This window comes from Chinchilla lanigera, unplaced genomic scaffold, assembly GCF_000276665.1.
Source record: "Chinchilla lanigera isolate Chin_1 unplaced genomic scaffold, ChiLan1.0 scaffold00020, whole genome shotgun sequence".
Lineage (NCBI taxonomy): Eukaryota > Metazoa > Chordata > Mammalia > Rodentia > Chinchillidae > Chinchilla > Chinchilla lanigera.
In genome coordinates, this window is record NW_004955421.1 from 23,450,249 (window position 1) to 23,462,778 (window position 12,530).

Genomic DNA, 12,530 nt, shown 5'->3' on the forward strand with positions numbered 1-12,530 from the left:
TCTTCCACAGGCTCAGGATGTATACAAAGTAAGCACCCTGGCTTTCTGTTGAGTCACTTAGCCAAACCTCTAGACTCCCCAAGTTGACACAATGTATCAACCATAACAGGCATACTTTGTGTACTAGGGTATCTGGAGGCACTTAGGACAGTAGATGTTTCGCCTTGGGAGACAAAGGCCACAAGTTTACAAAGGCCATTGGCAGATCAGCCATTATCTCACACCATTTCTTTTCTTGAAAATTTCCAGGGCCATTCTTAGAGGTAGAGCTCGAAGTGGATACACATTTCCTCAGCTCCATCTCCTCCCTGGAGAACTGCACACAGGTAAACACAACACAGTTTCTTGGGGTAAGTGGCAGAGAGTGTTCAACTTGGTCTATTTCCTCCCAAGAAAAGTAACTTCTCCTTTATGATGGAGCAAAAGAAACTGTCAGCAAAAGTCACTTGCAAATTTCACCATTGCCTGGTTTAGAATTTGGATTCTCCCAATAGAGTGGGAGGGGCAACCCTACCCAGAGGGTATGACTTCTTGTTTTAGATTAAGGACTCCTTTGAGAATCTGATAAAAATTTTAGACCTTTCTCACAAAATTGAAAATACATGTGAATTACTGTTTTTCAATGACTAGGATTTTTTAGAGACACTCTCAATTCAAGTTAAGTATGGTCGGGACATTGAGGAGCTTTATTAACAGCCATAAATTGGGGAACACTGCTCAAAAAGGCTCCCTGTTGGAACCCACTCCTGGTGACTGGAGCAGCAGCATCAAAGAACTGTTGGAAAGTTTGGTTTTCTCCATGAGTCCAGAGTGATTTCCAGAAGTGATTTTAGGTCTTCTGAGCCCAGTGGCCTCTACTTTTTGACCTCACATGAGTTACTAGTGGAAGTTTTCAAAATTACACAGGCCTAAGAGGACCGACTCAGAATCCACAGTGTCAAAATTTATGATAGTAAGAGATATGGCATAAGGATACACAGGTAAGTCAATGGAATAGAATTGAGATCCAAGGCATAATCCCTTACATTTATGGTTAGTTGATTTTTTTTTTTCTTTTGAAGTACTAAGGATTGAACCAAGGGCCTTTGCCATGAGCTATATTGCCAGACCTTTCCTTACATTTCATTTTGAGACAGAATCTCACTAAACACTAAGTTGCCCGGGCTGGGTTCAAACTTGTGATCCTTTTGGCTCAGTCTCCCAGAGGGTTAAGATTACAAGCATGAACCATTACCACAACTTGCTCAGGTTAATTTATTTTTAATAAAATTGTCATGGAAATTAAATGGGGAAAAATAGATTTTTCAACAAATAATATGGACATACCTGAAAATTGTCCCCCAAATAAATTAATACAAATAGATATTCCATCTGTTCTAGGGTGAGCTTTGGGCATGTGTCCTTTTGTTTTTGACAAAGTTCAGAAGGATCCTGATATTCCAACTCTGGTTAATATCTGAGCTACCAGGACAATTTATTATAGTTGCTGTTTCATTTGTCTCTTTTTCCCTAACTGCGCTTTTCCTAACTCAGATGTTTTGGTAAAGCTTCAATTCATTGAAAACTCTCTACAGCCTCTGGCTGCCACTGATGATGCTGATGCAGTTATGAAGCTTTCAAAATGACCTAAGAGGGAAAGGGAAGGAGGCAAACAGTGTGCGGCTTTGGAATCTAACAGAACCTTGATTACATCTTGGCTCTACCACTTATTTATTATGTGTGTCACTTGGAGCAAATGATCTCAGCTCTGCAAACTGCAATTTATTTATCTACAAAACAGGAAAAAAACATAACTGCTAGTGTTTTGTAAGGCCTCCATGAAATAAATATTCCCATGTAGCTCCTCACACAACTTTGCATATATTTGGCACTCAATAAATGTTAGCTGTTATTACTGTTGTAGTGTGTGGTTGTTATTTTTATGGCTAACTCAAGGCACTTAGATGAGGATTTTATGAGGGATGTGGATTGTTTAAGGAAAATTAATTAATTTGCAGCTATTACAATAAATCTTTGGATGCTTAATCATACCACTTTTCCTTAAATTGCCCCAGCATCCAGTACTTTACATTTCTCTTACAATCTTTCAGTTATACTTTTATGAGCAGAAGGAATTTTCCTTGCCTTGGGATTCCCTCTGGACTCTGGCCCTCAGCAGTCACAGAATCTCAGGCGAGCCAGCCTCGCAAAGTCGACCATAAGAAGCAAGATTTGCAGGTAATAAACTACTCAGAGTTGGGTCCAGCACTTCTAATTCGTGAGTATTGTTTTCATTCTTTCTGGCTCATGAAGGTTTGGAAACAACGGGTCTTTTTTGTTGCTGTTCTCCACTTGCTATGTTTTCTGTATAACAGGAGGGGATTATAACAACACAGGAGCTTCGTCTAAAACAGGAGTCTAAGACTTTCTAAGCTTTTCTCTGCCCTTTGAATTGATTTGATTCAATTATCAAATCAAAGAGTTCCACAACAATGAGCACTAGAGGCCTTAGCCAGCCAGCTCACTTTGTAGTAGGAAAATGGAAGCCCAGGATGACAAAGATTTGGACAATGCTACACTGCAAATCCAGAACCAAATGTGGAGGCCACATCCACACAGTTCCTCTTAAAAGAGAGCCTAGCACCAGGTGTGGTGGTGCATGCCTGTAATCCCAGTATTGGGGAGGCTGAGGCAGGAAGATTTCTGTGAGTTCAAGGCCAGCCTGAACTATGCAGCGAAACCCTGTCTCAAAAGAGAGAGAAAGAGAGAGAGGAGAGAGAGAGAGAGAGCGCCTTCTGTGCTCACATCGATTGATATGCTCAGGTCCTGTAGAATCTTTCATATCTTGTTGGCCTTTTTATTCATGTAAATACCTTAATAAGAGTAAGCTAAAAAGAAGTTCAAGATCAGTTTTGGTTTGTCTACTTTGGCTCTACTTAATATCTGCGAATATCTAACCGTCTTTAAATTTTTTTTCCCTGTGATATGTTTTTCAATTAAAATTCTCTTTGTGTATAGAGACGTGCCCTGGGTTTTTAAAAACTTCCTTCTCCTTTCTTTTATAATTGGTCAAAGCCAAGTACTTTGTCTGCTTGGATTAACTGGAAAAAAGAATATTAAACTGTGTGTGTGTGTGTGTGTGTGTGTGTGTGTGTGTTCTTTCTTAATTATTTAGCTTTAAAATCTTACTACATCCTTGTACAGACATGATAATGGCTGAGAACAGTGATAATGATGGTTTGATGATTCATCAACTGAGCCGTAAGTAACAGCCAATTCATCTATAATCCAACATTTACACATGATTCATTAATCAAACTCTGAATACATGTCCAAACCAGGAGTTGACATTTTGGAATCCAAATAACCAAGGATGAGCCTCACCTTTGCTACTTGCTAGTTCTCTGACTGAGGAACATTCAGGTAGGGATTCAGAGGCTCAGTTTCTTCTACTATGAAATAATAATGACAATAATCATGATCATACCTCTCATTCAGGGTCTCAGTGTTATTACAATCATGTGGATCAGTCATTCCCTGTGATACCCTTGTCAACTTCCTTTGCTCCAACTGGGGCAGTTCCTTTGCTCCAACTGCCAAAACACCAATAAAAAGACCCCAAGGTCCAGGAAAGTCATATATAGATTTGAATTAAAACATTCTTGCTATGTTTTTTAAAAATATCATAGCTTATTTTTCTGTCTTGAAGCAAAATGTGAACCTTTGAAGGGCAAGGTGACAAGACATCAACAGTGTCTTTGAGACATAACGGGATTGCAGTTGTCAGTGTGGGGGAACCTCTCATGAAGGACGTAGTTATTCTGCCCTAACCCTGTCATGACCAAAAGCCATCACATTGGCTCAGCTACAGAGGATAAAAATGAGATTGAGGAAGCAGCGTCTGACCTGAAAAGATAATCAACCTAGAAATCCAGAAACTAAAAGGCTCAGGAGAGGGATTAAGTGTGCAGCCAAATCTCTTCTTAATTTTGTTAATCAGACATTTGCCAGCACAGGGCACCTTTTACAAGTGTTAAAAAATCAAAGCTCATGAATAGGGCCTGGGACACATCTTAATACTTTCTTATCACTGGGGAACATTTCTCAAGTTGCCTTCCGAAAAGGCATTTGGGCTTTGAGCTCATGTATGAAGATAATTATTTCTGTCATGATGAATAATTTAACCCAACTCCCAAATCCCACCTTCGGACCACTCACAGCTTTCAATAACAGGAGATATACTGCTGTGTAACATAACAGCTTGTCTATTTTATGGACCTGGCAGAAAATGTAACAAAAGCAAAAATGCTCCCAAGTCTTCCATGCCAAAATTATTTGTTGGTATCCCTTGATTTTTCCAAGGCAGAATTAGAGAACATCAGCACTGAGTCTGCTATGTCCCCGCCCCCCCCCCGCCAAAGTCTCACGTGTTCAGAAGTGGGGCTTTTGGAAGGTGATTGGATCATGGGGATGCTATACTCATAAGTGGATTAATCCAGTGGTAAGTTCACAGATAAATGTGCTGTTAGGAGGTGGAGTCTGGTTGTAGGTAGTTCACCGGGAGGTTGATGTAGAAGGGTGTATTATTGTCCCAAGCTCCTTCCTTCTTCATTCTCTGTTCCTGGCTGCTGTTGATTGAGCAGATTTTCTCCACCAGGTCTTGCTGTACCATTCTATTTCTGCCTTAGAAAAGACCAACCATGGACTGAATACTCTGAAACCATAAGCTAAAATAAACCTCTCTTCCTTTAGGCTGCAGGTGTTTAGTCATTTGTTCTAGTGATGTGAATGTGACTAATATAGAGTGCTTCTTCAGATACCTACAGATGAATACAATGAAATTTAGATTAATTCAGTACTGTAGAAGAGCACTCCACTGCTAAACAGTGTTGTAGACCTAGCTTATTCATCTCCTGTTTAAATTCTTTACCTCCATCTTAAACCCTTCTAGCACTGTGACAATGCTGTATAATAAATATCAGTGAAATAAGAATCTTGGCCTGGTGCTGTCACCCCTGGCTTGGTACTTCAAGCATTTCCAGACTTAGCTTGCTCATCTATAAAATGAGTCTGATAGCTTAAAGTTATGTTCTTGTCTTGAAACAATCTCAAACTTACTGGCAACTCCAGTTTCTTTGCCTGAACCATTTGAACAAATGTTTCCAACCTGATCCTAATATGATACTCCATCATATGGAATACAGTGATTATTTCCCACAAGCACAGGCAAAATCCACAACCCAACCACCTAAGTGGGGAAACTGACACCAATGCATTCACTTTTCACTAGTTCTTTCATTAGTGCTCTTTTTTAGCAAAAGTTCCTTCTGAATTCCAAGCTGCTTTTCCTTGTTATGTCCTTTTAAAGGTCATATCAAACATTTCCTTCAGTTTGGAAGGGTTTTTGTTTTCTTGGTTTATTGATCTCATTCCTTTGAAGATTGCAGGTGTTATTTTATAAAGTGGCTCTCAGTTTGGACTTTACTGGTATTTCATTTGGCAGTAATATCACACAGGTGGAGGTGCACTTCTGACTGTCCCATTACTGATGCTGTTCATACGAGTCATATAGTTAACGTGGCTTTTCTACTCTAATGACATTTTCCATGTGAGTGACTAGTTATTTTATGAAAAATATTTTGAAACCAGGCATGGTGGCGCATACCTGTAATGCCAGCACCTGGGAGGCTGAGGCAGGAGGATCGTTGCAAGTTTGAGACCAGCCTGGGCTATAAAATGAGCTCAAGGCCAGCCTGATCTGCATAGTGAGACCCTGTCTCAAAAAGACAAAAAAAGAAAAATTAAAAATATTTTGATACTGTCTGCATACCCTGGTTCTTATTTATTTATTTATATCAATATGAACTCGTGGTTTCTTATTTTACTCAATGGGATATATTCTTTCTAATCACCACTTTTTAGTTGTCCTACATTTGGCCACATGGGAACCCCTTCAAGCTAATTGCTATTTCCTTTTGACATGGCCCCATAATTCTAGAAATCCTTCATTACCTTTGACATGAGAAGATATTCTTGTGCGTTGCCAGCCCAAATTGGAGCCCTAGGTAATGATATAGTAGATATTGGTACTTGGAAACCAAATCTGGGCACTAGGTGGGATCACTGCCCACGCAAACACATATTTATGTCCACATTTATTTCTACAGCTATCACTACACAATATCTTGAAATCTATATGTTCATAACAATACCTCCCAGTCCAATGGCTACCCAAGGGTTAGCTCTAGTTTATTATAATGCTGCTCACAGTTCTCGGGGCTGGAAGTCCAAGATCAAGGAGTCTGAAGGGCTGTATCCTTCTGCAGGAAGGACCTGTTTCAGGCCTCTCTCTGTTAGCTAGAAGATGGAGGTCTTCTCGGTCTCTTCACCTGGCGTTCTCCAGTTTTCTGGAACTCTAGAGCCAAGCTCACTTTTTCATAAGAACATCAGTCATGTTGGGGTAGAGCTGACCCTGACTTCACTTGAAATCAACTGCTTCTGTATAAAAGACCCTCTCCCCAAGTGATTTCACCCTGTCAGATACCGGAGGTTGGGACTTTAACATATGAATACGGAGGAAACACAATTTAATCTATAACAGCTGTTCTCCTCCAGGCATTCACTCAGAAGCCCAAACACCTTCAATCTTGAGACTCCATTACCTTCAGCAAACAATCGCAAAGTTTCTGTGCTGTGCCAAGAAAGCAGAAGGAAAAAGAGCAGAGAACAGAAAACCTTGGCGGGTTTTATGGGTGCCACCCGGACACAGCATTTTACTTCTTTCTCTTGGTGACGGGCGGGAACTGGATCTGGAGGGAGAGCAATCAGTCTCGGTGACCAGTGAGGTGGTGTTCGGACCTCCTGCTCTATTCCATATTGACCAAGAAAAGCACTGGCATGAAGAAATTAAAATTAGACTGCTGGTAACAAGATCCTCAAGGGGAAAAGGTATAAAAACAACATTTCTCTGCACTTTTTTGGACACTCTGAATATTTTAATTATCAGCTTGCGCTCTGCCAGAAACAAAATGATGTTGGAGAAAAGGGAGGTCAATTGTTGCCTGTTGTAGTTCATACATTTTAGCACTTGAGATTCTGCTCTGAGTCCTACCCTGGCACATTTCACATGCTCCTTCTTTTGTTTGCCTAGATGGATTATTCAGATGTAGATTAGAAACACTAGCATTTTCTTGGGAGGTCACGGTTTCCCTAGGGCTCCTGCGATCTTTATTTTATGATATTAATGATAACTGTAACCACCAGCCAGGTAGACTAAAAAGAGCATTATCTTACAAAACTGAAATTCACTGCTGGGAATTTTTTTCTAAACACTTATGCATAACAATATTTTAATGGGCTAATTCCTACCAACTGGTTCACAAAACTCTTGTCATTTTTTAAAAAGCAGAATTAAATAATACCAGGCAGCAGAGTGTGTAAGGCATAAATTACAGATGGCAGGAGAGCAAAGACATTGTGTGGTGAATAAATTAAAGGTTTCAGTTATGAGGCCAGCGCAACAAGGTATGGGAAGGAAGACTGAAGCTGCAAGAGAAATGTTTTCAGATGACATTGAAATCTGGTCTGGGAGAGGTCAGAGTGCCCCTAAGAGAAGTCTGCACAGCATAGATGGATTATCTTGGTCACAAAATACTACTAAAAGGATATAAACTTTTTTTCTAATTCTTTCACAAGGACAACTGTGGGAATGGTGATGCTTGTAAGGTGAACAGGCCTTGGAGCTCTTTAGATACATTATGGGTAGCGACAAAGCAGAGGGTCAGGCCCTTGAATCCAAAAAAAGATAAAAGTTATCATAACTCAAATTAAAGTGAAGTCTTTTGTAAAGCCTAGAGATTGGCTTTACAATCTCTAGGCTACCTAGGGAAGGTATTTGAGCACTTTGCAGTCTTACCTTCGTGTGGATTTAGGTGCTGCCCTTGCTCACTGTATAGACTTGAATCTTTTACCTCTCTTGCCTTTTTTCTTTACTTTGTTGCTGATTAAAACCCAGGCCCTTGCACATAATAGGTAAGCATTCCACTAATACAATTCTAATGATGTAAATTCAGTCATAATTTTCTAGCATGAAAAGTGGATCCCACAGGGTGAAGTCCTGAGTCTCACTTGTATCCACAGAGACTCTGAGACTGTCTCAGGCACAGCTGTCCGTGCAGGTTATGCTGAAACTTTGCTAGACCACCCAGTGTCCCTCTAGCAGTTTGCACATTCTGCAGTTTACCTAGCTTCTTCCAGGGCTGTTGATGGCACACTTCGCACTCCTGTGTGTCAGAACGAGGCCCCTTTCTTCAGGAGGATGCACCTGTGTCACAGTACGTTACTGGGAGAAGTGCTGGGATTTTGGCCCGCTTGGTCCCTCATCCACACTGACGTTCTCTAGGTCTTGAACTGTCAGTGTAACCAGGTCGAGCTTTCCCAGCCCTCCTTGATGAGCAGAACAACAGGTGCTCTGGGTCACCTGTCCTAGACAGAGCCAGCCAGATCCTGCTCTTTGGTAGTGTAGCATTTTTTTCACACAGCTACTATTACTCCCTCCACTTCTTAAATGATGTGAGGTCAGAAACAGTGCAACTGGACTTTTCAATTCTGTATTTTTAATCCCCACCTTCTGATGTGTAATATAATAGTTGCTCAGTAAGTATTCAACAGAGAAAACAGGCCTAAGGAGTCATTAAATCCAAACTTTGAAAAAGAAAACAGAAAAGAACAGATTTCCAAAAATGTTGCAGAAATTAATGACTAGAAAACAGCAGCTTCTTTATTGTCCTGTCCTATATTCTGAAGGAAAAGATTCTAAAATGTTTAATCAACAGTTTAAATTTAGTTAAATTTCAAACAATTAAGAGGAAAAATGAAATGGAATAAAAACACTATTGGGAAAAATGAAACTGTAATTGTAATTACTTATAAAACATCCAGATAAAAACAGTATGTTTAGAGCATTACACCAAAGCCCAGAACCATGAAAGATAAAATTAGTAATGACCATGCAACACTGCACAAAAAAAATGGCATAAAACAAACCAGAAATACTTAGACTGCATGTAATAGACAAAGTGATCCCAGTTTCTTTATAAGATTATAAGTAAAGCTCTTACAAATCAGGTTGAACTAAAGCTAGAAAATATTTTTTAAAAATATTTTTACTTTCAGTTATATCAGCAATTATATATTTGAAAGTTTTGTTATTAGGTGTATGCAAAATTAAGATGTTTACATCTTAGTAACTGACTATTATTATAAAATTTGTCTCTTAAAGCATGGTAATATTATTTTTAGTTCTACATTGTCTGATACTGATAGAGCAGTTTTATTTTTCTTATTATTACTGTCTGCATGACATCTTTTCCATACTTTTACTTTTAAGCTATGAATCTGTATGTTTAAATTGTAATACTTTTATGTTGCATGGATCTTGCTGTTTTATCTAGTCTGAAAATTTCTGAATTTTAATTGAGGTGTTTAGGACATTTACATTTATTAGAATTATAAATATCATGTTTAAACCTATTATTTTTTGTGTTCTAGTAGATTTATCTGTTGTTTGGAGGACATTTTTCCTCTTTTTTTTTTCTGTCATTCTTTGGACTGTGTAGTTTTTAACAAATTATTTCCTTTTATTTCCACACTGGCATTCTTAGATTTATCATTTATTTTGCTTTGTTTTGGTTTGTTTTAGTGGTTATTCTCTGGACTACACTATGAATTCTTAATTAAGAATATTATTTCATTAAAAAATGCGACAATCTTATAAGATTATACTCACATGTCCTACTTTTTGTCCCTGCTCATATTTACCATTTTAATGGAATGGAGTTTGGCAAAGATTATAAAGTCACTGCAAATATGCAAAATATGATAAAAGAGTAACCCCCAAATATGATAAATCCTTGTAGCAAACTCGGAAAAAAGGGCACATCCTCGTCTACCAAGGGATGTCGTGAAGAACCTACCACTAGCATTGTACTTAATGACAAAAGACTGAATGTTTTCCCGAGATCAGGGAGAAGGGAAGGATGTCTTGCCTCTTTCATCCCAGTGTGTGGAAGTCTTGCTCAGCAAGGAAAAAACAAACAAATACATGGAATATAGTAGGCAAAGGAAGAGATATAGTTGTCTTTATTTACAGATTATATATTATGCATGTGAATAATCCCAAAGAGGTTATAAAACAGCTACTAAAAAATAAATCTATTGAGAAAGCACATAAAATGCTTAGTCAATATACAAAAATCAATTCCATTTCAATAGAAAAGTAACCAAATGTACAGTTGGAAAAACGGAGATTTTTTTAATTAATTAAGTTTATCGGTACATTTTAGATATACATAATGATCACATTCATCACAGGGAATTTGTACCTGTATGTGATATATCTTCACTCTTTTTTTCACATTCCTCTACCCTCCCTTCAACCTCTTTTCCTCTCATTTACAAAAGCTTTGTTTCCATTTTTGCCTTCTTTTCTCATTTTTTTTCTTTTCCCTTCCGTCCTTTCTCCCTTCCCCCTCTCTAGTTCTCCTTCCCATTTGAACATTTTCTTCCTATTTCACAGTATCTATTACACATTTTTGTCCAGAGAAATAATGCAGCATTTAAACATGTGTGTCCAATTTATTTCACTTCAGAGTATGGTCTCAAGGTACATCCATTTATCTAGAAATGGCTCAAATTTATCCTTCTTTATGACAGAGTTGTATAAAAAAAACCCTGCCGTTGTATTAAAAAAAAAAAAATTCTTCTTTATCCATTCATTGGTTAGTGGGCATTTGAGTTGCTTCCAAGATTTAGCTGCTAAAAACTGTGCTGCCATAAGCAGTTTTTAAATGATTCCATTAAGAACAGCAGGCATTCAGCAAGCTGAGGCAAGAGGATCACAAGTTCACAGGCCAGCCTGTGCTACACAGCAAGACCTGTTTCAAGAAAACAAAATAAACCAACAAACAAATAATAGCATGAAAATTTTAAGTAATTTAGTAAAATGTTTATAAGACCTGAGCACTGAAACCGTGAAACATTGCTGAAAGAAATTCAAGAAGAAACAAGCCACCCTAATAGGTCAAAAGACTCATTATCATTGATGTGTCAATTATCTCTAAATAATCCATGCATTCACAGCCATCCTAATGAAATTCTCCCAAGATTCTTTGTAGACAGACACTAATTCTAAAATTTGTATGGAAATTTTTAAAATGAAAGATAGCTAAAACAACAGTTTAAAAAGAACAAGTTTGGAGCACCCACATTATCTGATTTCAATAATTGCCAAAAAAATTCAGCAATCAACAAAACCTGATGTTTGCTTAAGGGTAGGTATATATAAGAAATGGAATTACCATTTCAGAAATAGACCATATATAATTAAATTAATATACATTATATGTATGTGATTTTATGTAGTTAATATGTTCTAAAGAACCAAGGACATTCAATAGAGAAAGGATAACCTTTAATGGTGCAAAAACAAAGCAAAATGAATCTCAATTTGTACCTTACACCATTTACCAAAATATTTTAAAATGGGGGGCTGGGGATTTAGCTCAGCAGCAAAACGCCTGCCTGGCAAGCGCAAGGTCGTGAGTTCGGTTCCCAGTACCGGAGAAAAACCAAAAATCAAAAAAAAAAAAAAAAACAAAAACAAAAAAAACCCCAAAATATTTTAAAATGAATCACTAGCCTAAATGTATTTGTTCATACTAGAAAATTAAAAAAAAAAAAAATTAGTGATAAACTTTAACATTATGTAGTGGGAAAACATGTTCTAATTTTTTTTTTAAAAAGGCATGAACCAAAATAGAAAAAAATTGATACTTTAGACTCTACCAAAATTATATTTTTTAATCCCATGAAAAAATTAAAAGGTAAATTACAGACTATGAGAAATTATTAGCCGTACATATATCTGAGACTTTGTATCCATAATGCTCTAACAACTCAATAGTAACCCAGTTTTAAAATGGACAGGATCTGCTGCTGGGGATGTAGTACAGCAACTGCCTGGCAAGTGTGTGGCCCTGAGTTCGATTCCTGGTACCAAAAAGAAATGAGTAAGATTTGAATGATGTTTGTAAAAGAAGGCACATGAATGGTTAATAAGCACATGAAAAGACGAGCAATACCACCAGCCATCACACGATATATTTTTTTTTATCTTTTTGAGACACGGTCTTGCTGTGTAGTTCAGGCTGGCTTTGAGCTCACTTTGTAGCACAGGCTAGCCTTGAACTTGCAATGATCCTCCTGTTTCAGCCTCCCGAGTGCTGGGATTGCAGATGTGCATCACCACGCCCGGTGACAAAATGTAAATCTAAACCACAATGTGATACTATTACATGCCCACCAGAGTGGTTAGATGGGAAAGATTGAGTGTAGAAAACACTGACAAATCTGTGGGAGAAGTTGCACACTGTTGTGTTTGTGTAAAATGGTACAATTTTGTAGAACTGCTTGATGCTTACAGAGATAAACATTTGTTGCTATGTGACTCGAAATCCTACTCCCAGGTATTTATCCAAGAGAAGTAAAACCAT